General features: G+C 44.8%; 1 long non-coding RNA gene and 2 pseudogenes across 11 annotated transcripts; 2 read left to right on the top strand and 1 right to left on the bottom strand.

Annotated features, from left to right (window-relative positions):
- The first annotated feature begins 1,249 nt into the window (after positions 1 to 1,249).
- On the top strand, positions 1,250 to 5,137 carry LOC123120239 (serine/threonine-protein phosphatase 7 long form homolog; annotated as a pseudogene).
- A 14-nt stretch (positions 5,138 to 5,151) lies between these two features.
- Positions 5,152 to 11,732, top strand: LOC123119403 (uncharacterized). 11 transcript variants are annotated; one of them, XR_006458655.1, is made up of 8 exons: positions 5,152 to 5,573; positions 5,782 to 5,867; positions 6,361 to 6,513; positions 6,964 to 7,207; positions 7,282 to 7,406; positions 7,669 to 8,359; positions 9,697 to 9,829; positions 11,366 to 11,732. It is a non-coding gene; the product is annotated as an uncharacterized lncRNA (long non-coding RNA). The 11 variants fall into 11 exon arrangements; XR_006458656.1 differs by having other exon boundaries at positions 6,361 to 6,591; XR_006458659.1 differs by lacking the exon at positions 5,782 to 5,867.
- Positions 11,733 to 12,386: 654 nt separating this feature from the next.
- Positions 12,387 to 12,979, bottom strand: LOC123120238 (ethylene-responsive transcription factor ERF010-like; annotated as a pseudogene).
- Positions 12,980 to 25,605: the final 12,626 nt, after the last annotated feature.

Below are 25,605 nucleotides of genomic sequence, written 5' to 3'. Positions count from 1 at the left end.
GCAAGTGAGCTTGCGATTTTATTGTATTTGTAAAATACATACATATTTGTACGTGAAATAGAGTATGCACAAAATATGATACATATTACCAAAAAAGTAGTATATATACTACCTAAACATTATTATAGTACATACTACGCATACATACTCTCCGATATGATAGATACTACCTAGAACGTATGAAACAAAAGTGGGAGTAACTACACCCGGTAGTAGGGAAAATTTGTCCTATATATATATATATATATATATATATATGACAGGGCTATTCTGTTACTAATAACAGAATATTATTCTGTTACTATCAGCTGTATATAGAGCGCGATCACAAATTCCTGAACCCAAAAAAGCCTAATCAACGGACGTGGAGTTTCTACACCCAGGAGCAAATGCTCCTAGGTGAACAGTAAAATCAAAAAAATTCACATACTTTCACGAACGTTTGTTGTGCATGCAAATTTTCATCGCAAAATCACATTGGTGGAAGGCGTGGTAAAAAATCAAAATCGATGCTCTGCAAAGATTTACTTACAAAAGCATTTTGGAGCTTTGATTTTGTTTTTTCGCCACGACTTCCACGAAAGTGATTTCGTGATGAAATTTTGCGTGCACCACAAACATTTGTGAAAGTATGTCACAAAAAAATTTCAGAATTTTTTGAATTATTTTTCTATTTATTTGATGTTACTGTTCACACCAGGAGCATTTTCTCCTGGGTGTAGAAAGGTACTTTCGTCAATCAACTCCCTATACCCACAGCAACATCCTCACTTCCTGACACTTCTTCGACCCGGACTCACCACCGAGCGGCAAAATTTCGTGTTTTGACCCTTTTTGCAAACAATTTTAGCATCTGACCCCGGTTCTAAAAAATTTCGGGATTTGACCCTTTTTCCTACCGCCAGAGGCCCTGGCGGTAGGGTTATACATCCTACCGCCAGGTCCCCTGGCGGTAGGGTACTTATCCACCTCAGCACGCTTTGACGGCCACCGTTCCCCTCCGTCGCACCCTACCGCCAGGGGACCTGGCGGTAGCCTGTCTATCCCTACCGCCAGGACCCCTGGCGGTAGGGTCCGGGCAGTTATTCCGCCCGAGACCCCGCGCCCCTTGCCATCTTCCCACCCCTCCCCCTCCCCCCGTCGGCAGTTTCTCCCCCCAAGTCGCCCCAAGTCGCCCCTCTCTCCCTCTCTTCTCCTCCACTCCCCCCCTCGGATCTTCACCGATTCTTCACCATTTTGGCGGATCGAGATGGCCCCGAAGAGAGAATCGTAAGCTCCTCCGATCCCTCCAATTAGTTTTTGCAAACTTGCTTCCGATTCGACGCATTATTTGCTTGAAATCCCTCATATTTTTGAACTTTAGATTGGATTTTTTTCACCTAAGATTGATTGTAGTTGTAGTTCTTAGTTCTTTAGTAACTAGTGGTATTGGATATGAACTCTAATCAATAGTTCATATGTTAGTGTGAAGATGAACCCTAGTTCATACATTTTTTTGGTAAAAAAATTATGATGTAATGCATGTGGGAGTAATTGATTGTAGGTTGATGATGCATGTTGATATGATGATATGAAGATGTTGGAGGAATTTTTGTTTACAAATATGATGATATGATGCATGTTGGAGGATTTTTTTGTTTAAAAATATGATGATATGATGCATGTTGGAGTGATGACGCATGTTGATATGATGATATGAAGATGTTGTTTGGAGATAATACATTGAAGATTATTGTTGGAGGATTTTTTTTCTGATATGATGCATGTTGATGTGATTAAAGAGGGGATGGAATTTTTTTTGATATGAGTAATGTTGATATGATTTGATCCATCATGGTGACATGATGCATGGTGATATGATGCATGGTGATATGATATGATTTTTTTTTTGTGATATGATGCATGGTGATATGATTTTGATATGATGTGCTTACGATGTTTTTGTTTATGAAATTTTATTAAGGCGGCCACCTCTTGCGGACAACATCGGCCCACGGTACTCCATGCTGGTCTGGCCATTCGACAAGGGTCATCGTGCCCGGTTCATAGAGAACGGAGAGGTAAGTGATATGAATGAAATTTTGATCAAAGTTTTTGGATTGATGAAAATGATTTCCTAACTTTGGGCGTTCACTTTTTGACAGACGCTCCAGCCACTGCGCATGAGGGGTCACGGGGTTGATGGGCATATGGACTACGACGATCGCTACGCGCCGTTCTTCAAGAGAGCCCGGCTGTTGGGTTTCGTGTTGCAATTCAAGCGTCAGCCGCCGACGCTTGTCCACGCAGCTCTCACAGCTCTGATTGACCGGTGGTGACCGGAGACCCATTCTTTCCATCTGCCATGCGGGGAGATGACGGTGACCCTCGAGGACTGGGAGATGATCACTGCCATGCCGATCGAGGGTCATGCACTCACCGGTCGAGTGGAGAGGACCAACTGCCAGGAGAGGGTCACCACCCTCATCGGCGACTGCCCCGATGCTAAGAGCAACCGTACATCCGGTGTGCCGTTGTCCTGGCTCTCGGAGCACCGGAAGACATGCCCCGAAGGCGCAACGATGCGACTGTGGAGTGGTACGCGAGGGCCTACCTGTGGTATCTTCTCACGGAGGTCGTGTTTCCAGACGCATCCGGGAACTCTGCCAACTGGTCCTATCTGTTCTTCCTAGCCGACTGGGATGCAGGGTACAGTTGGAGGACCGCATCTCTCGCCTACCTATACCGTTCGGTAAGAGAGTATCTAATTGCCTACCTACGAAAGTATGTCCATGACATTTTGTTATATCTGATCCTCATTTGATTTGTTGCAGCTTGACGACGCAAGGCAGAGGACGGGAGACAAGTCCAATATGGGTGGCTTTGTCTGGGCCTTCTCCATTTGGATGTGGGAGCATCTGCCGGTGGGGCGTCCTGAGAAGCTGCCAAGACGCCCATGGGGTGCCTATAGCGAAGACGGCGACGAGGCTTGACACCCCACCGTAGCTTACGAGTGGGACGTTGTCAAACTCTACACGGGCCTAAACAAGACTTCGTACAAGACCTACACCAACGAGTTGGACGCTTTGACGCATACGCAGGTATATGAACTCGCTCAACACCTTTGTCTTTGATTCCACTTTTGACCGAGAGTGGGAACTTACCAATGTATATGTAATAGGTAAACTGGTGGCCGTATCATGACCGAGAGTGGGACTTCGATCTGAATGTGATGTGTGATGCGGACAGAGGTCTTTGGCGGTGCATCGTGCCCATGATCTGTGTGTACACCGTCGAGTGGCACTTGCCACAACGTGTGGCAACGCAGTTTGGGATTTTTCAACATACCCCACCGGGCCAGCCCACCGATACCGGCGGCCACGCGCTCCACTTGTGAGTGCCCGCGCTTGTTCTTCGAGCCCATGATTTCATTGCGTTCGAATTTATTATGATGTTTCTTGTTGCTAATGCCTTGCAGGATGAGCCGGCAGAAGAACCAGTCGATCACAAACTGGGGAGAGAAGCATGAAACTCATGTGACGAAGTGGAACCAACGGAGGTACCGGAAAGACGTGGAGAGGAAGGTGACTAACTGGGATGTTTACCTGAACCGACACATGAAGTGGTACGATGATGGCCAGAAGCACCGTCTTCGTCTCAGGCCTCGGTGGACGGCGGAAGACATCACGAAGCTGGAGAGGGATGACCCCGAGGAAGCGGCCTACCATACCGGCATCAGAGACATGCACAGTGGATTTAGGGAGTTTGCCCCCTCATCAACAGAGTGGTAAGTTTGAACCGACGGTTGTCTTGAAACTATTTCATTCGTCATCGTGACTGACTTATGTCATTGCAGTCTGGTGAGCTGAACAGATGCATCTTTGAAGCCTCAGATGCACTAGGTGATATCCCCGGGAGCGTACAATCCGAGAACAAAATGAGGGGGACGATGAAGGTACAATTTCAGCCTCCTCGGAACAGATGCATCTTCTTCACTTGAAATCATAAACGTGATACTTATTATGCCCTTGTTTCATTGTGAGTGCAGAAGTTCGTGAAGCGTTGTCGCAAGCTGGTAGGGCTGCTTGGGTGTGCTGGAGCCGGGTCGGTTGAAGCTTATCGGCCTGTAGCCACACAGGGTCACATCGCCTCATCGAGCCATGCTCCCTCGTCGTCTAGGTTGGTTGAGGAAGAGGAGGAGGAGGAGGAGGAGGAGCAGGCCACACATGAAGAAATGGAGGAGGGGGAGGATGAGAGCAACGGGGAGGAGGAGTACGATGAAGATTATGGACCTCCAACAACTCAATCATCTCAAGCATCTCAGCTGCTGCCGAAGAGGAATCCGAAGAAGAAGGATTTGCTGAGTCCGGACCCTTTCCAGAGACCGCTTCCTCGACGGCCCAAGAAGACTGAAGAGCTTCGTTCAAAGAACAACGAGGACCGTACCTCCAAGAGAGGAAGGAGCAAGTGATTATGCTCTTCGATAGTTGGCTCTTGTAGTTTGGTTGAACTTGTCTAGTGGTTGTGAAACTACGTGGAACTATGTGTTTGCTATTTGTGGATCTATGTGTTTGCTATTATGTGGAACTCCGTTTACTGATTAGTTGAATTTCGTTTGAAATTTGGATCTTAATATGGATCTATGCACTTCAAGTTATCTTAATATGGATCTATGTGATGCCCAAGTTAAATTGTTTAAAAAATTTGATATTGTAGTCGTTTTTTGTGAAACTTGATGTGATATTGCTGTCATATTGAATTTGAAAACAAGCAACCAAATGAATTTAAAACAACAAAACAGAGGACCCTACCGCCAGGATGCCTGGCGGTAGGATTAGACATCCTACCGCCATCCCCCATGGCGGTAGGGTGAACCTACCGCCAGGGTCCTTGCATATACCGTTACAGAAAGTTTACACGTCAAAACACAGGACCCTACCGCCAGGGTCTCTGGCGGTAGGGTTAGACAGCCTACCGCCAGGTATCCTGGCGGTAAGGTACTTATCCACATCAGCGCAGGCAAACGACCGCCGTCCCCCTCCGTCACACCCTACCGCCAGGGCGCCTGGCGGTAGGCTGTCTAACCCTACCGCCAGAGGCCTTGGCGGTAGCAAAAGGGTCAAATCCCGAAAATATTTCAAACGGGGTCAGATCCTGAATTTCTATCGGAAAAGTGTCAAAACACGAAATTTGGCCCCACCGAGCCGCCGCCCCGGCCTCACCACCGTGCCATCGCCCAGGCCACCCGGCCTCACCACCGCGCCGCCGCCCAGGCCACCCGACCACGCACCGCGCTGCCGCCCTGGCCATGCGGCCCCCATCGCACCGCCACCCCGGCCACCCGACCCCCCATCGCGCTGCCGCCCCGGCAACCGGATCCCTACTGCGTGTTGCTGCCCCGGCCACCCGGCTCAGCGTCGCTCCACGTTTGGCTCCCAAGCCCCCGCCGTCGCGCGGGATTCTGGCCCCCCGCTGGATCCCCACCGACAATGGCCTGAGCCGCACTGCCTAGTTATCTCCTTCGTGATCCAGGAGGTTCTGCTGCAGTCCTACTCCGACATCCGCCGCGGGCCGCTACTACAGCAAATATCCGAGTGAGTTGCGGTACAACTTGAGCTCGATGAGAGGGTGATAAATTTAAGAAGAATTAGGGTCGTATGCGTGCTGTGCCATTGATCTTTCTCTGAACAATGCTTTCTCTGCCATGGACGGATGCCTTCTCTGTAGATAAGGGCATATGACACTTTGTGCTCTGAAGGTGCTTGTTGATATGCCAGTGTGAACATGTACATTTTTCTGCAGGTTTTCTTGTTGATTTATGAGGGATACCACAAGTTCTATTTTTACAGAAGTTGAACTACAAGATATGAAGTTCGATGGATGTGGAGGTTCTTTTGACCTTGAACTTCATAAGAGTTCAGCTTTTACTTGATTTTCAGTTCAAAATTTGCATTCTTTTCAGTACATCAACTTTAATGTGCAGAACATCAAGGAAACCTTGAAAATATATATGTGCACTCTATGTCTTTTTCTTATGCTTACCAGTATTCTGCACTCATACTGTTATGCATAAGTTCAGGTTGCGTGTGGAGTTTCAGATATATGCAATTGAATTAGAGCACCATGCTCTCACCCATGTAATTTGCAGGGAAAACATAATAAGTTCTAAGAAAATAAATATAGAAGTTCATATTTCGAAACAAATGAAGTATTTGGGAAATAAAATGAAGTATTTCAAAGTACAAAACTTCTATTTAGGTTTCTTTTGGGTACTTCTAATGTTACTGTGCATGAACTTGTCGGTATTTTTACATGTTTTACATGATTGTGGTCATTTCGACCTTGACAAATTTCATTTGCTTTTTTACGTTCATCTTACAGGTCGAAGGAGCTCCCTTCAGTTCAATGGATTCAACAAAATAATCCATGTTGCCTACTAGAACTTGCGTGTGTGCTGTGGCGTGTGTGCTGGTCCATGCCTGGTGCCTGATGTGGGGTGCGAGCATGTACACAAATTGAACTGAATGATCTCCAGTAAGTGAACTCAATGATCTCCTGTATCTGAACGACAGGGGAGTTGCATCATGTACAAAAAAATGGCAGGATCTTGAGGTGTTGCTGCTACTTCTTTCTTCTCATGCCCTACTATTCCTCCATTCGATTCCATGCTACTTATAGGAGAATAGTTGATGGTCTATAGGTGCTTGTTGAAATGCTTATGAGAACCAATTTTTGTTGTTTGGTATTTGGTATAATAGGGCAATAGTTACAGATGACATATAAGCTGATGTTGTTTGGTATTCAAACAGATCAGTTCAATAGTTATAGTTTCAGTTTAATTTAGGTTAGTTCAATTACAAGCTGATGTTTAGTTCCTAATGTAGTATTTTTGAGGCCATCCTATAGTATTTCCTCTCAATTTTGTTAGCAGATGTGATGCGTAGAACATCATCTCCACACACCCTCTATTCATGCACATTACAGGCTTCTCCGGCCACCGCGCCACCTGGATCCAACGAGGCTACGTCACACCGGCCCCGGATCCGCCCACTTCCAATGAGGCTGCGTCACTCGCTGGCGCACCTCTGCTTCGCCGTGGGCAGTGGATGCTCCTCCGCAGGTCAACCTCCTGGTAGAGGGTAGTTCGATTCTCCCTGTCGCGCTACGTTCAGCGCTCCCTCGAGCTCCACAAGAACTTCTTTCCTGCTGCGTCTGCACCTCTAAAAAGGTACTAATTCAAATACTGAAGCTGGTTCTTAAAACGATTAAACTGAAACTATTACTTCAACTACTGTTATTAAGTTCACACTCTCGAAGGAGGGATCATTGTTTCTTATTGGAGAAGGCATGGTGTTTAGTTGGTGTCTGTGTGGTACCTACAACGGCATTTTCCATCAAGACCTCCAGAAAAGAGATATCATCTCAAGGTGAAAATACGAAATCCTTTTACTGCCCTCTTTCTTGTCTCACTCATTTATTATATGTACACAAATCCATGTCATCCTGAACTTGTTACACCGGTGCGGGAGCAAAAAGCAGATGCACAAGTTTATCTTTTGTGAAACACTCAGTTCGAATTCTGATTTTAGTTCAGTGCAATTCTTAATTTTTGTTCAGTTCATTTTCTTATTTTTATTATGGTGCCTTATTGAGTTTCTACTCTTCTGAATTTTGGTTACCACACCCCAGTCTGGTGGTTCAGATATCCAGTTCAACATCTGGTGGTTCTTCAGTTCATCGTAGTGTGCATTTTCACTTCATCTTGCAGGTATGAATTCTCTGCCCCTGCTAATGTATTTTGTAGTAACTTTGTAAACAAAAGAGATAGCACACTGGAACAAAACAGAAGTGAAGAAGATACCCTATGTTAATTTTGGTCACTCTATTGTTCGTTCCATCACTTGGAGATGTATGCCTGACCATTTTTTCTCAAATTTGGCATTTGTCAAGTTGTGAGGCTACCCATTCGGGTGTTCATTTCATTGGTTAAATGTTGAATTTAGGCTATGAGATTGGTAAGACCATAATCCATGGACCAGTCTTCAATTGTTATCCTGTAGTTCATTTCGGTCTTGAGGGGATTTGTGTCCAGAATGGGGGTTTTGATTGCTGCTGGTTGAACCTACTGATGACACATGTTTTGATTTCTCCTGGTTATGTATCTCATTGTGGTTCACAGGTAGAAGATGGGATATTCAGAGCTAACTTTGTTGTTTTGGTTTGTGGCACTTAGATGGTTTTGAAAATGTTTTGCACATGTTTTTTTCCCGTGGATCGAGCACCTGTTCCTCGTCGACCTGCAGCAGCAGGAGACACGAGGTCACCTCCGGCGTCGCTGGTCACGTGAAAGCCATCAAAAATGGCACTCCATAAAAAATAGGTGTTTGCTTATCTATATTCTCTACTGTTGAATTATAGCACAAACATTTCCTGAAACAAGGTGCTCAGGACGTCTATTTTAATTTCTGAAACACAAACTAGGTGCTCTTAGTTCAGTACGTGAACAATCATCAGTTTGTGAAAAATACATATAACATGCTTTGTTGTGCAGGATTTGGGGGGTGCCTAGTCTGGCTAAGTTTTCAAGTATAACAAGTGTGACAGTGGCAATTTTCAAAAACTTTTAACAGTTCAAGTACATAAGAAAACATAACTCCACTCTGTAAAAAACATCAGTAGACGAAGAAAGTTAAGTTTTGCTATATGCGATTGGTAATGTAGATGTGTTCTTTTGTGGTGAAGATTCTGCTGCTGCTACAAATCGTCTAAAACCTCCATAAAATTCTGCAAGTTTCATGTGTGTGCTGCTACAAATCTGAAATATTTTTCCAATCATACTAGTACTGATGCAATCACCTAAAAAAGTTGAAGAAAAATTCTATAAGTTTGGTACGTGTGCTGCTACAAATCTAAACTTCTTGTCTAGTCATTCTAGTACTGATGAAGATTGAGCTGACTAAAATAATGTACTGCTACCAGATAAATTCAAAACCAAGACCACTGCTAGTTCAAAACAAAAAACACGCCCCAACCCTCTTGGTAGAAAAAGAAGTTCAAATTTTATGTGTAATGGGCCATAGTAACTCATGCCACTCGATTGGCCTGCTGTCCTTCCAACTAGTCATAGCAGTAAATGATGAATACAAGTAGATGATTGTGGTGTGTAGTAAAAATTCCTTCAAGTACATATGCAATCGAGCGCAAGTTCAACATCATCGTCTAAGAAGGCTCGCAGATATCATCACAAGGAATTCATATTTTGAAAAGGTTCATATAAGAAACCACATGAAAATACAGAGAACAAAAAAAGATTCAAAGAGTACGAATGCTCCTGACAGGACTACAAGTCTTTGTGTACAAATATTAATGCAGGGGAGTGAAAATGTTAATAGCATTTCTGCATGTGGGTGTTTGTACTTATGCCTGAAAGACAAATATTGTGTTCCTAGCTCATCCAGTTTGTCAGAATAAGTTTCTTTTCCTATATAAATAATTTTTCTAGTTGCAGAATTACATGTGCTACTCTAGATGAAGCTTCTGAAACCTCCAATGGCACTTCTAAGTCTAAAACCTATATGTTTCAGTGTACATGTTGAAACTGCAGTAATTTTGGTGTGCATGTGTTTGAAAAAAAACACCTATTACACATTTCTTGTTGAAAGTCGGTGTCTTTGCCTGATTGTTTTTGCTTACGGAAATGAAAATTATTTGTTACAGGTTTACTTTTTCATCCGTCCCTCTGATTGTTTTGGAGAACAAAGATGGGAGCAACCTGCAATTTGTGCTGCATGGTCACTAAAAAAGTTTGGATCCTGACCAGATTATTCTCAAGAGAAATTGTTTTGACTTGGTAAGCTTGGTAGCGTAATTTACTAGGCAAAAACATATGCAACTTGTACATTTCTGACTGCCAATAATTACTTAGGTCCACATAGTTTCAGAACCGAATGTCAGAAAAATGATGCCTTTTCAGTTACTGTACATTACTTGGCATTTGAGCCCTCACTATTGTCAGAATGTCAAAGCTAGTGTAATCCCTGTTGAGATGCTGCTCTTCTGAATTTTGGTTCCCACACCCAAGTCTGGTGGTTTAGATATTTATTCAACAACTAATAATAAAAACTAAAAGGTCATCCATCACAAAAGTTCACATAGCATTATACTTGTTCGCGTAGTATTGTCTAGTAAGTACAGAAGTCATGCTCGTCTAGTAAGTACAGAAGTTATGCTCTTATTAGCACATCATGCAAGTTCAACTATATATCCCCCATGGATGTCTCCCTCAGTCCGACTATTGCCTGCTGCTTCAAAACATAAAAATTTGATTCGGCCAGTAAGTTATTAGCTGACTTCATTTTTATTGTTAATGGGCTCGTTAACAACCTCATTTGTTGAACTGATTAATAGTTGTTACTAAATGCTACTCCCTCCGTCCCATAATATAAGAGCGTTTTTGACACTAGATTAGTGTAACAAACACTTATATTATGGGACAGAGGGAGTAAATTATTTGGACTGATTGATAGTACATAAACTGGTTAGCAAAAACTTTTTTTGATTATTTAATTACTGCTAGTCAGTCAAGGCATGGATGAAATTCTCTTTTGAACTTAAACCTGTATTGGATTTTTGAACTAATGCAGGATAGAGAAAAAGAAAATGAAGAGAATGATTACCATCTCATTTTCCTCGATTTACTATAAAGAACACATGTCACAGCAAGTCCTGGTATTACTACATGTGGAGTACGAAAATTACTTTTACTGAGAGTTCACTTAAATCCTGCATAGCTACTAGCCATAGGAATTTAATTCTTGAATGGTTTCAAACTTGTAACGTTCTTATCAAAATTTATCTTTTGATTTTTCTATAGATCTTCCTCTGGCTCCCCTGACTCCTGCCCTTCCTCTCTTCCTCTGTCATTGTCTATACTTAAGAATAATGGATTTATATATTTTGCATAGTCGATACTTAAGAAAACATAAGTTCAAATCTTCAAACTTTAATCAGTTTAAGTACATAAGGAACGTAAGACGACCATGCAAAAACAGCAATAGCGTAGGAAACAAGTTCATTTTTCACACTTAAAAATGTACAAAAAAGTTCGCTCAAAATTATATGACAGTTCGCTATGTATGAAAAACTAAACAAACAAATGGTACTACGCTATGCAAAGAAAGTCTCACACAAGTTCACTTCTAATAAATTCATAAGTTCAAACTCACGAAGCGGGGAGGTTCGTTGAACAATTATTTAAAAAAAATGAAAACCAGGCAAATGAGCATGTGAGGTTGCCGAGAAGCTATTACACCAATTTATCCATTTAATATTCTTTTGTTCATCATAACGAAATGGAAGTTTCAGCTGTTTGTTTATTGGGTTTCAGGTTAAAATGGTCTTTTATGCTATCGCTCCTATGGTGGGTCTGTCTAACAGAAGTTGGAGCAGTCAAGCCCAGCCATGGCGTGCGTCCGCAGACGACGATGATGGCTTCGTTTGTGTGCCTGCGTGTGCTCATATGTTGTACTGGTATGGGGTGTTTTTTTCTGATTCTAATTGACGTTTTCACTTGGATGTTTCTCTGAGACGCTCAAGTATCACTGTCCAAAAGCTGCAGTTATGAACTCACCCATGGGTTCAGGTTACTCGCGCTGCTGGTCCTTAGTGCTAGTTGGAATGATTGTGAGCTTGTGATCTCTCCGGAAAACGAGTATTTCTTGCTCTTTCAGTTCTGTTTATTGTCACGGTGACTATGTGCATGTCTTGATACCCTGTTATACCTCCATCGTACATGGTTGCGAGCAGAAGTTGTTATGTCAAATGGTATTTGTTTGGCCATTTGACCAAAGATTCTAAAATAACAAAAGTTTAGCTAAAAAAGGCATGCCAGTTTGTATGCCAGCAGAAAATGTTAGGAAAGAATCTAAAAAAATTCACTTATGTAAGTTCACGTGTTCATTCCCTTATTAAAAAAACTCTATGTGTTCATCTTGAATCAGTTCAAAATGTTCCATGAGATCAATCCAATATTGATAGAGTAAAGTTTATAGTGTTAATAAATAGCTCAGTTCAAACGCAATCTTCAGTCAGTACGAGTACTCTGTTTTTCAGACAGGAAAACAACATGATCCGTCTTGCCGTATTCAAAATTATGCTTAGAGCATCTCCAATAGATGGTCCAAAATTTGGCGGTCCAAAACCGGAGATGTAAAATTTGGACCGTCAAAAAGTGCGTTTTGAAGCTCCGAAAAAAGCTCAACTTCAACAGATGGTCCAAAAGAGCAACTCCAATAGATGGTCCAAAATGAAGATGTAAAACGACATACTACTAGTCAATTCAACATAGTTCAAACATCAAATTCAACATAGTTTCATACATCAACTTCAACTACTACTTATTCAAACTACTAGATAAAGTACTCCTCATCGGAGCTACGGAACTGCTCCCAGAACTCCTCCTTCGTCGGGTCGTCGCACCCCCCCTCCTCTTCCTCCTCCGAGAAGTCTGCCCAGTCCTCCTCGGAAGAGGACTCGATGGGGATCACCGTTGAGGGACCGGCCTCATCCTTCTTCTTCGGCCCCTTCTTCTTCTGCTCCACCTCACACTTCCAGTAGTACTCCATCTCGGCCTGGACGTACTCCGGATGCTCCCGAGCAAACCTCGCCATCGCCTCCTCATCGGTCTCGCCAGCACTGACGACAACCGACGACTTCTTCGTCTTCTTCTTCTTCGTCGTGATCTCCTTCATGTCGATGCCTGCGGCACAAGCATCTCCGCTTCCGCCCGACTCTCGATCTCTGGAAAGTTGAGGTGCGACCGAGGCCTCTCGGCACGCCACACCGCCACGTCGTAGGCACGCGCGGCCTCGTGGGCGGAGGGGTACGTGCCGATCCACCAACGCCTTCCGGCGTCGGAGAACTCCACACCCCAGTTGCCGGAGGGCTTCTGCCTCACGCCGAAGAAGCCCGACTTGCCCTTCGGCGTCTTCTTCGGCGCCATCGGAGAGCGGTGGAGCGGCGTGCGGCCGGGGCGGTGGCGGACGGAGCCGGGCGGGGCGGTGTTGCGGGGCGGCGGTAGCGTGCGGGGCGGAGCTGCGGGGCGGCGGTGGCGGGCGGGGCGGATCTGCGAGGCGGCGACGGCGTGCGGGGCGGCGGTCGGCGTCAGGGGCGGAGCTGCGGGGCGGCGGTGGCGGGCGGGGCGGTGGCGGAGCTGCAGGGCGGAGCTGCGGGGCGGGCGGGCGGCGACGCGGCGTGGAAACAGCGGCGGGCGGCGTGGAAACAACGGTGGGGAGCGGGGCGGCGCTGGATTTGATGCGGGCGGCGTGCGGCGGGGCGACGGCGGGGTGTGGAGGCGGCGGGGCGGCGGCGTACGGGCGGGAGGTCGCGTGCGGGCGGGCGGGAACGGAAATGAAGTGGCGGTTGGGCGTTCGCGGGCGGCGGCTGGTTTTGGACCAGATGCATCTTGTGATGTATATTTGTATCGCGAGGTGTTCGATTTTAAATCACGAGGAGGCCGCGGTCCAATTTTTTTTGCATATGGACCGTCTGTTGGAGCAGCGTTTTTTGCCCCAGACGGTCCAAAAGTTAGTTATTTTTACATTTGGACCATCTATTGGAGATGCTCTTAAGCGGTTGTGAATTTGAGAAAATGTTCAACATGACTAAGTTTCGTATTTTTGATAACTTTCCAACGGTATATTATTTGCCCCATTTCCACAAACTTTTTAATAAATCGCGTTCGAAATCAAATTTAACCGTATTTGAATTCGTATTAAAATCGTAAGGAATTAGAAAAAACTTTCTATACAAAAAAGTTGTTGTGTTCTGTAACTATGTATTTGCAGGACCTTTAGCAAATATTGTTGTGTTCTGAGTATTCTGATGTGGGCCAAAATGGTGAGCATTTAAACATCAGCCCGAATTAATAAAATTGATAAGTTCCACTTTGAGTAAACGGGTGAACCTAGATGCAACAAAGCTCTGCCATTAGCCGTGGGGATTATCAGTTCATGTGTATTGTGTTCTTTTTGTCGGTTGATGTATTTTCTTGTTTGTCATGTCGTGTGCAAGTTTGTTATCAGTTCATGTATATGTGTATTGGTGATCACTGCTATTGCTGCTAGCTATCGATCAGACTGTGGTATTACTTCGGCTGCTCCATGTAATTAGCCCCTTTGTTGGGTGAATCTCCTACTACTTGCTAGCTTTGGAATTGTAAAAACACAATAAGTTCACAATTTAAAAAGTTATAAGTTTAACACGACGTCCTAGATAAGTTTTAGGAAAAAGCTGAAACACAAAGAAAACCTAAAGAAATTCAAATGGAAACGTTCAAGTCGTGGGATGAAAGAAGTCCAGAACAACGTTGAAAATGTTAGAGTTGACACACAATATTTTTCTTTAAATAAAATGTTATTTAGTTCAACGATATAAAACAATGCAAGTTCGGGGACAATAATATCGTAAACCGTTGAAAAGTTACAAGGAAAATGATACCGCAAAAACAGAGTAAAGACTAGTATGTGAAAAACATGCTCAGTACAAAACCATACGGGCATCCGTTCAAGTACTGTTTTTTGGAACCATTCAAACTACTGTCAAAAATACCTCAGTACAAACACATACATATATCAGTACAAGTATTTGTTTTTTAGACAGGAAAAACAACACGATGGGTTTCACCTTATTCAAAATTACTCTTAAACGGTTGCAAAGTAGAGAAAACGTTCAAAATGACTACGTTTCGCATTTTCGATAGCTATCCAACGGTATATTATTTGCCCCATTTTGACAAACTTTTAAAAAAATCGCGTTCAAAATCAAATTTGACTGTATTCGAATTCATTTTTAAACCGTAAGGAATTAGAAAAATATTTCTATACGAAAAAGTTGCGCATTTCCCATAGCTTTCCAACCCGTATCATTTGCGTCAATCAGACAAACCGTTTGCAAAAAAAATGTGAAAATACGTTTCGCCCAGAATTTCACCGTTTTTCAAATTACTTTTAAATTGTATGAAATTTGAAAAAACAATAGATATATGGAAGATGCGGATTTTTACCAACTTTCCAACGCCATCTTATTTGCTCAATTCTGACAAACCGTTTGAAAATTGAGTCCAAAATACGATTCACATTTTCGGTCTTAAAAAAAGTTTATTTTTCAAAACTGCTCTTAAACCATGATGATTTTGCAAAAAATTCCTATATATCTGTAATGTAGATGTCAAGAGATTTCCAACGATATATTACGCGCCCCATTCCGACGAAAAGACTATCAGTTCGACGAGATGAAAATCATCAGTACAACCGCCTGAAACCATCAGTTCAAGTAGGGTAACAGAATAATATTCTGTTACGCGAAACAGAATAGCCCAGATGTGTGTATATATATATATATATATATATCCTACGCAGGTGAGTTAGGATGCACTTGATCCCAGAAAGGTATCTATCCTTCAAACCAGAGGAGTGCTTCAAACTAACAACAGTATATAATATTCAACAAAAGAGGGTCATGCTACAGCAGCAGGATACATGGCTCAGCTAGATATCAGTACGAATCAAGTTGTGCATATTTGCTGTTGGCATGAACCACATCGCCGCATGTCGGGTTTGCAAAAGTCATCCATCGCATGGAACCTTGATGCCTTTCACACACTAAAGATTATGTGGCAACAAGCTGTGTCGACGAATCTCTGGATATGGTGATTCATGAACCCCATGGTATGATGTGTAAACACAGTTCCCCCTGGTGAATGGAAGTTGCATAGTACGATAATCATCGCCGGTGATATGATCGATAATTGGTTGGATGATCGGATAATTGAGCCCGAGGAACATGGAGTGGTTGCCGAGGCTGTAAACCTGCCTCCAGTTGAATACACCTGGCCCAACGGAGCTGGGATCTTTCTCGAACACGAAGCAGCCATAGCCATCAATGTCACATATGCCCCATGCATTATATTGCATGTGGTTTGATGTAATGGTTTGGTCAATTTGATACATGCAAATGAGTATCAAATGATCGCCGTCAGCTGAACGAGCGATAAACCACCACCCATTGGCTGGGATGATTCCAAGTCCTGGAATCATGAAGGCCAACGCATTTGCGTTTACTGCAACAATTCAAATTGTAGACCAAAAGGAAAAAAATAAACAATCATGTTCAGAGTATGTGTGGAATTCAGATTATTATAACAGTGACACATATCATAGACAGAGAATTGCAATGCCGTGGTCATAATCATACCCCAGCTTAAAAAAAAAGCCAGTGGCTTTCATATTCTAGCAATATATCATGGTTCAAACATCATGTAACAATGAGAGGAAAACAGATATGATAGGGCCTACTCATATTCTACCGTAGCACTTACTACTGTTCTCCTATCAACTCTAAGCAATAACATGCGTTGTTATAAAAACCCTGGAAATGAGAGTAACATATAGCAATCATGAGGTTATACTCATAATATCTATTCTAACAATCATTAGATGCCAATTGTTCTCATATCAACTCTAACAATAACATGTGTGGTCATAAAAATCTAGAAAATAAGAGGAACATACAGCAATGATGTGGTTATAGACATACTATATATTCTAAATTTGTAACAATGAACAGGCAGTCGTATTCATAAGGTAAAGATGAGATGAGATAGAACAATTACACGACGATAGATTCCACCAGTATAGGCAGCCAATCTATGCGTCGACTGCGTAAACGATGCCATCATGCACTATAGTATCAGACAGAAATGTTGGCTGAAGAGGATTGATGATGAGCCATAACCATGTATGGCGACTGTTGGGGATATGACTATTTGATATGACCCGCCCAGGAGGGGCCGGGTTATCCCGATGGCTGTTCATCTAATACAAAGCCCATGGGTATGTTGAAGATGGCGGTTCATGAAGTAGGCCTGTTAAAGGGCCCAAACCGAGAGGCGGCTTAAGGCCCATGAGTATAAACCTCCATGTATATGTAACTTGTATTATAAGGCATGTAAGATAAGTCACCGAGCCGGACACGTTTGTATGAGCCGGCCGAGACTCTATAGGCCGGAGGGCGTCAACCCATGTATATAAGGGGACGACCCGGCAGCGGCTTAGGGCAAGAAACAACAGATCGAAAGCCGGGCAAAGCGTATTCGCTCCCTGGTAATCGAAACCCTAGCAATACCACCTCAAGCTGGATTAGGCTTTTACCTTCACCGCAAGGGGCCGAACCAGTATAAACTCCTCGTGTCCTTTGTCCCGTTTAACCCCGTTAAGCTAACCTCATCGCAATGGCTCCACAACTAAGTCCTTCCTTGAGGACAACTGCCGTGACACTTCCACGGTAGTTGGCGCTCACCGTGGGGCCAGCGCACGGTGGTTTCGAGTTCTTGAAGGGCAGCTTCGAAGGGATCAAGGGATACGCCATGGGCCGGATGACCAAGAGTCGTCACGGCAAGCTCTACATCGACGATGCAGGCTGGGGCCCCGAGGCCGGCTCAATTGAGTACGGGTACCGGGTCCCCTTCGGCGGAATCCATGTCTTCATCGGCAAGATCGGCGAACCGGGCCCTGAGCCGGACATCTGCACCGACATCATCGAGACGGCTCAGCGTGCACGACCCGCCCGGGTCAAACCCGCCGTGAAGCGTGCCATTGTTGGATGTATCCATGGGGCTGAATTGGAAGGCTCTGTGTCTGGCGGTGAGACGACCATCTACTCTGATGGTGAGTCGTCCACGGGCGAGACCGACTCATTGTACCAACTACAAGATGGACGGCTTGGGGGCTGTTCCGATGGTGACAGTATTCCGGACCCTCGGGAGCCGCCGAATAGGGTGGTGATCTTCATGGCTGGCAGGCAGCCGGTTCTCGGCTCGACAGCCGCCGCGGCCATAACTTCCGATGCAGCGGCGGTGACAGCAGCGGGTGCTGGCGATTCAGCGCGCCCGCCAGCTCAAGTTTTGACAGATCTGTTGGACGATCCGGTGACTCTGATGGGGGTGGAGGTAACCCTGGACAATCAGGAACAACATAGGGTGGATGTGGCTAAGCTACGTGAAGAGATAGCACAAGCCAAGGAAGATCTAGTGGCGGAGAATGCTAGAATGAATGCAGAGCGGGCCGTCTTAAACGCTCAAGCACAGTGGATTCAAGCAGACTCATACCGGCTCTCGGTGGATCAGAACGCTGCTAACGAAGTCTTGAGGAGAAAACACCGGACTCGTCTGCCCTCGATTTATGAATCAAGGAACCTCTTCAACACACCCGGAGCGGGGGCTAGTAACCCGCCGGTGATAAACCAGATGGTTGAGGCACCAGGAGGTGGAGTGCCGGGTCAGCCGCGCATGGCAGGTTCTCCGCATATGAATAACACCCCGCCTCAGCGCGTAGTGACACCACCGGGTCATTACTCCACCCCTCTAGACAACATGATTGCTGCAGCTACGCGATTGGCGGCTCTGCCAGTCGAGGGTGAGACTCCAGCAGCGATTGAAACCAGAAGGGCCAGGGAGCTTCTTCAAACTACTTTGGTACAACAGCAGGCTTATTCCTATAGTCGTGACCGGATTCATTCGACCCCTCGTCCAAGCCGGAGCTACAGTAGGCACATTGACCCGCCAACAGTTTCAAGTACTGAGCAGCGTCATAACCAACCTCATGGACATGACCCGACGCAAAATGGTGCCAATGCACAGGATTTGGTGGACCAGGGCAGAGCGCGCCGGGAGGCCGAGCTGGCGGCTCATCAGCACGCGCCGGTTTACCCGATGGCTTCAGTGGAGGCGGGTGTAACTTCTAGAGCTTTCGGTGTGCCGTTCCTAACGACGGCTCTACGGAATGTGCGTCTGCCCAAGGACTTCAAAGGACCTCGCAAGGTGCCCAATTACACAGCAGGTTAGCCCCCTGATGCTTGGGTGGAGAGTTATGAGATGGCTATGGAGATGCTGGATGTTAGTGAGGCTGCATATGCTAAGTACTTCACCATGATGCTGGAGGGGACGGCTCGTACCTGGTTGAAGGGGCTGCCGGCTAACTCCATTGGGTCATGGGCAGAGCTGAAAGCCCGGTTTATCCAGAATTTCGAAGATACATGCAAGCAGCCTATGTCGATCGTGGATCTGGTTTGTTGTGTTCAGGCTGAGGGCGAGTCAACGACCAGCTGGGTGCGCCGGGTCTCGACTATCATACATTCTTCAGATAACATCAACGTCGGCTCAACAGTTCTAATGTTGGAGAAAAAATGCCGTTTTATTCCACTCAAGCAGAAGCTTGGGCGGCTTAAGAATCATTGCAACGACATGAGGGAGCTTATGGAAACTCTTGTTAAGTATGCCGACTCTGATGGTACCAAGGACCCCGACTCTGAGGATGAAAGATCGGGAAAGGGAAAGAAGAGTAGCGGCATGAAGGGACAACAGTACAACCCTACCAATCAGGGCGGCAACGGTAAGCGCAAGGCTGATGATTTTGTGGCTAACACCGGTGTGCGAAATTATAACCAGCGTCGTAAGGGAGGGCCGACTCAAGGGACAAGGTTTGACCTTGATGCAATATTAAATCAGCCATGTCCAAAACACGGAACGGATCAGAAGCTGGCTACTCATCTGTGGAAGGATTGTAGCATAATGAGACACTTTAGGGAGTCCATCCAGCACAACCATGGCCCAAACGGCGGATCAGGATCCGACTCTCATGGTCCGGGTCATGGAGGCGGTGGTTCAAATTCCGGGTTTCAAGGCCACAGTAACCAGGGTGGCTACAACCAGCAGAATAATCAGGGAAATCAGCAGCAGTAGCAGTCTGGTTATCAGAGCAACCCGAAGCAATTGAACAGTGGACAGTATCACGTCTTCACTACAAGCTTGTGTAAGCGGGATCAGAAGCTTCATAAGAGGGCAGTGAATGCTATTGACACTACTAGGGAAAACCCTAGCAGTAGCGCGGGAATTTTGCCTATCAGTAGCGCGGGAGGACGCGCTACTGATAAGGCACTATAGCTATTCCTTAGCAGTAGCCCATGCTACACACGCTGCTGCTAAGACATATAGCAGCAGCGTTTGTTCACTCCAGCGCTACTGCTAATATAGCTAGTAGTAGCGTGTTTACTCACCATCTCTACTAGTATTTTTTTTAATTTTTAGTGTATTTATACGCCGTTATACAAATTTTGGTACAGTACCAATTATGAGGTTGTTATATCAATATGTCCATAACAGTGTGTCAAATGAAGGTGGATTAGGTTCAAGTGGAGGGAACATGTGGTGCATGTCAAAAGTATACTACTAATCCAAACTTGATCTAGTTTGGACTAGTAGTACTTTCGATGTGCACCACATGTTGCCTCCACTTGAATCTAATCCGCCAACACAAGCTATTTAATCATCATCATAGTCATTACCACCAACAGTAGCTATTTAATCATCATAGTCATAGTGTAGCACACATCATCATCTTCAAACTCATTCTAGCTAGTTAATCACCACCAACACTAGCTAATAATAATCATCATAGTCATTACCACCAACACTAGCTATTTAACCATCATAACTCATTTCTAGCTAGCTAATCACTCTTGCTCCTCTCTCTCAGGTAAAATAGCATAAAACATGTGTAGCACTCCTGCTTCATCAAGTTGGAGCATGCAGATGAACCTGTCTCCTAATCGTGGGCCGCGCTTCTGATTGCTGCCCCCTAGTACTTCTCTGCGATCGTTCACAATTTTGCTCCAGTCTTTCACTATTAAGCATTCCTAGCTTTTAGAAATCCTGAATGCACTAAAGTGCATTGTAGGATATCTTGGCCGTAAGCTAACCATTCTCATGCGACCTTTAGTCTCGATCCAATGAGGCACAACATTCATCGGGAGTCCCTATTGAAGAACATCGTATAGTAACATACTTAGCAATGAAGTTTAGCTTAAAAAATAATGTATGCAAAAGATGCACTGAGGACTGATAGTAAAAGTCTTACCATCTTTCCTAAATAGATGTGACCGTAGTTCAATACGATCAGTATTGGTCGCACGTTTTGAGTACTAAGATTTTTAAGTCCAGAAAAATAATTTGTCTTGACAGCATCAAGATCCTCAAGCCATGAAACATAATGACCTATCTCCTCGCAATTTAGTTCAGCCCCGGGACAGTGGACGGTCATGTCTACCAAGCGCCGGACATGTTTGCTTGAATGGAAGTAAGCTGTCAATAGAAATTAGTTGTCAACTATTTTTGAATAAAAAATATCAAAGACATAAATATGGTTGAGAAACTCACATAATGGTAGAACTGGAGGCGTCTGCACATCGACTCAAATGTCTCTATTACCTTCAATATCATCTTCGGGACGAATATCAAAGGTGATAAACATATCAGGCTCAAATGCATAAGCCTTGCATAGTGCTTGCCAAGTTTTGCATTCAAAATAGGTGTAGGTGTCTGCGTTGTATAATTTTGCGTGGAAAGTATAACCATGCTCGGTCTTCAAGTTAACTCTCTTTACCTCCGTAGTAGTTTGCATAGGACTGAAACCTATCTTATCCAAGACAAAAACTCTTGCATGGCAGGGGATACGCTAGTAGAATAGTAAAAAATTTAAATTATAAGTTGAAGCAAATGAAGCAGATGTCATGCTTAATTACGAAAAAGACTTGTCGTTGTGACTTATTGTATCCACTTCGAAGTTCTCGTCCAGCTTGATGCTGAAGCGCCTATCATCATCTAGGAAGATTCCGTCGCACAGGCCGCGCTCGTCTTCGCAGTATTCGCAAATACCGAAATCCTTTTTGTCGTTAGACATTTCCGATGTTCATAGTTGAAACATTAATTGAAAATCGATCGAAGGCAACTACCAGGATACTCAACACACAATTCCGGGGCACTCGATATTTCCTACATATTCTGGCACAAGTCATGCCAAAATTCACGGAAAAATCCGGCATGACCTTTGCTAAAATAGGACATATCGAGCGCCTGAAATTTGCCGGAACAGAAATGAATCAACACTCCGGCAAAACATAGGCCACTCGGAGGTGTAACATGCAAACATGACCGGCCACTTGGGCAAGCACATATCCTATTTGAGCAACACAAGATATACATTTCAAAATATCTTATAGGACTCATATTGACATGAGCATTGAATAAGCAAAACCAAATCGTAAAATAAATAAGTATTCAAATTAGCATGCATTCAATAAGCAAAAGTAAATCATCTCATGCGTCCGTACATCGTCGAATATTATCACTAATACATCCCGAATAGTATCATACATATAACATCACTAAAACAACTAAAACCCTAGCGCACGACGGGCATCGGCGCGGGCGGTGGACATCCACAGAGAAGGAACCATCACAGGATCATAGCTCCAGTGAGATCCCTGGAGAACCTGCCAGGTATTGGAGAACCTGTGCTCCAACGCAAACAAGTAGCGACGGACTTGCGCGTCCTCGTCACTGACACGATGACGCACCACCTCCGCGGGGTCCTCGAGCCTCTAGTCCATCACTGGCCCACGCGATCGCCACCAAAGAAGGTTCGGGTCAACGACGGGTTGACTCCTCACCAACCTGCACCCCCCGGTAGGTAGCGCCTCCCAGTACCAGCCCGGCGGAGCCCAGTCCCAGACATGGCCCATCTGGTGACGCAGGTGTCCTCCGCCGACTCGACGACGGGGATGCGGGATAGGCATCGTCGACGTTGATGCGGGAATAATTGCTTCAACTAAAAAAGTAAACTAGTTCTATTAATGTTCGTACTAAAAATAAAATAGTTGTATTAATTCAACTAGTTCAATTAAGCACTTACTACAAATAAAAATAAACTAGTTTTTACTGAAAATAAACTAGTTCAACTAGTTATATTTTGATGAACTCTAAAATTTAATGAACCCTAACTAATTGAATTTGATGAACTCTAAAACTAATTGAACTCTAAAACTAGTTATATTTTGATGAATTTGATGAACTCTAAAACTAATTGAACTCTAAAACTAAAAATAAACTAGTTCAACTAGTTATATTTTGATGAACTCTAGAATTTAATGAACCCTAACTAATTGAATTTAATGAACCCTAACTCTATTAATTTGATGAACTCTAAAACTTACTAAAAAACAGTAAAAAAACTAGTTATATGAACTCTAAAATTTAACCCTAATTACCATATAATTATCCATTTTTAACTAGGATTCATACTACCTAATTAAATAGGGTTAATACTAATTGTAATTAACTAACTAGCACTAAAAATAGCTTAGGGTTCATACTAACTATCACTAAATAGCTAGGGTTCATACTAACAGAGAGAGAGAACAGAGAGCAGAGAAGAGGGAAGGGGAGAGTGCTTACAGAGGGCGGGGAGAGAGATGGGGTCGGGGGAGACGGCGACGAGGCGGGGTCGGGGGAGACGGCGGCGAGGCGTGTCGAGGGAGACGGCGGCGGAGAGCGAGGGCAGCGACTCCGACAAGGTCGAGGTCGAGGAGGAGGAGGCACAGGCGCCCGGCGACGTCGAGGGCAGACTTCGGTGGAGAGCGAGGACAGGGGCTCCGGTGAGGGCGAGGGCAGGGGCTTCGGTAGAGGCGACGAGGGGAGAGAGTGGGGAACTGGGGGAGGAAGCAGAGGAGGGAAGCCTGCGCGGGGGGTTAGGTCAAAATAGCTTTAGCAGTAGCGTGGGAAACGAAAACGCGCTGCTGCTACAATCCGTAGCAGTAGCGCGCCCTCACAAACTCGCTACTGCTAAGCTGGGCCCGTCCAGTGGACAAGTTCAAACTTAGCAGTAGCGCCCTACCCTAAAAGTGTGCTGCTACTAACTTTATAGCAGTAGCGCGGTTTGTAGAAGGGCGCTACTACTATACCTAGCATGTCGGCAACGGTGTGGCAATTATAGTAGTAGCGCATTTTACTACTGCCGCGCTACTGCTAAGTGGATAGCAGTAGCGCCCTTTATATCAACGCGCTTCTGCTAAGTAGCAGTAGCGCCTCATTTTAACACGCGCTACTGGTAAGATTCTATGTATAAGGTTTTCCCTAGTAGTGTGAGCCAGTGGTGCCATGTTATTTACGGTGGTCAGAGCAGCCTATTGTGTGGAGTCGTGAGGATCATCCGCCCCGGGTTGATAATCCGGGTCACCTGGCTCTAGTGGTGGCGCCTCAGGTTGGGGGCTATAAATTTACTAAGGTACTCATGGATGGAGGCAACGGCATTAACATACTTTATTACGAGACCTTCCGTCACATGGGGCTGACTAATAAGAATCTTAAACTGTCAAACACTATTTACCATGGTGTGGTGCCGGGCAAGTCAGCCTACCCAGTGGGTAAGATATCTTTAGAAGTTGCCTTTGGAGATGAGCATGATTCCAGGTCTGAGACATTAACCTTCGAAGTGGTCAAAATCAAGAGCCCTTATCATGCTCTGTTTGGGCGGCCGGCTTATGCTAAGTTCATGGCGAGGCCTTGTTATGTTTACTTGTAGCTTAAGATGCCGGGTTACAAGGGCACCATCACTGTACACGGGAGTCGAAAGGTGGCTTCGGAGTGTGAAGAAGGGGATGCCGCGTATGCTGAATCAGTTTGTGCAATGGAGGAGCTGAAATTTTACACGGATAATGTTGACCCGGCAAACATGACGTCCTTGAAAAAGCCAACCACAGAGCATGATCCTTCGTTAAATTTTAAGTCGGCAGATGATACTAAATTGGTTGACTTCGTCCCTGGCGACTCATCTAAGCAGTTCAGCATCAGTGCTAATCTGGATCCGAAATATGAAAGCGCGCTCATCGAGTTCATCCGTGAGAACCGGGACATCTTTGCATGGAAGCCTTCAGACATGCCGGGTGTACCGAGGGAACTCGCTGAGCACACTCTTAATATTGATCCGAAGTTTAAGCCGGTCAAGCAATTTCTTCATCGATTTAACAAGGAGTGGCGGAAGGCCATTGGTGAAGAGGTGGCCCGACTCTTAGCGGCCAGGTTTATCGTTGAAGTTTTTCATCCTGAGTGGTTGGCTAACCCGGTGTTGGTGCTTAAGAAGAATGGCACTTGGCGAATGTGTGTGGATTACACGGACTTAAACAAGGCTTGTCCGACTAATCCATTTGTTCTCCCTCTTATTGATCAAATCATTGATGCTACAGCGGGTCGTGAGCATTTGAGTTTTTTGGATGCTTATTCTGGTTATCATCAGATCAAGATGGCAGTTAAGGACCAGGAGAAGACAACCTTCATTACTCCGTTTGGAGCCTTCTGCTATGTGTCTATGCCTTTTGGGCTCAAGAGTGCCTAGGCGACTTACCAGTGGTGTGTGCAAAATTGCCTTCACAATCAAATTGGGCGTAATGTTCATGCTTATGTAGATGACATTGTGGTGAAATCCAGGAAGGAGACCTTGATTGATGATTTGAGGGAGACATTTGACAATCTCTGGGTCTACAAGATGATTCTTAACCCAGCAAGTGTGTTTTTGGTGTACCAGCAGGCAAGCTCTTGGGCTTTCTGGTTTCTAACAGAGGCATTGAAGCTAACCCGGAGAATATCAAAGCCATTACTTCGTTGGCTAAACCGGCGTGTGTTAATGATGTTCAGCGTCTGGCGGGTCGTATTGCAGCTCTAAGCTGGTTCATAAGCCGGTT

Source organism: Triticum aestivum, chromosome 5D, assembly GCF_018294505.1.
Source record: "Triticum aestivum cultivar Chinese Spring chromosome 5D, IWGSC CS RefSeq v2.1, whole genome shotgun sequence".
NCBI classification, from domain to species: Eukaryota; Viridiplantae; Streptophyta; class Magnoliopsida; order Poales; family Poaceae; genus Triticum; species Triticum aestivum.
This window is presented reverse-complemented; position numbering and strand designations above follow the sequence as displayed.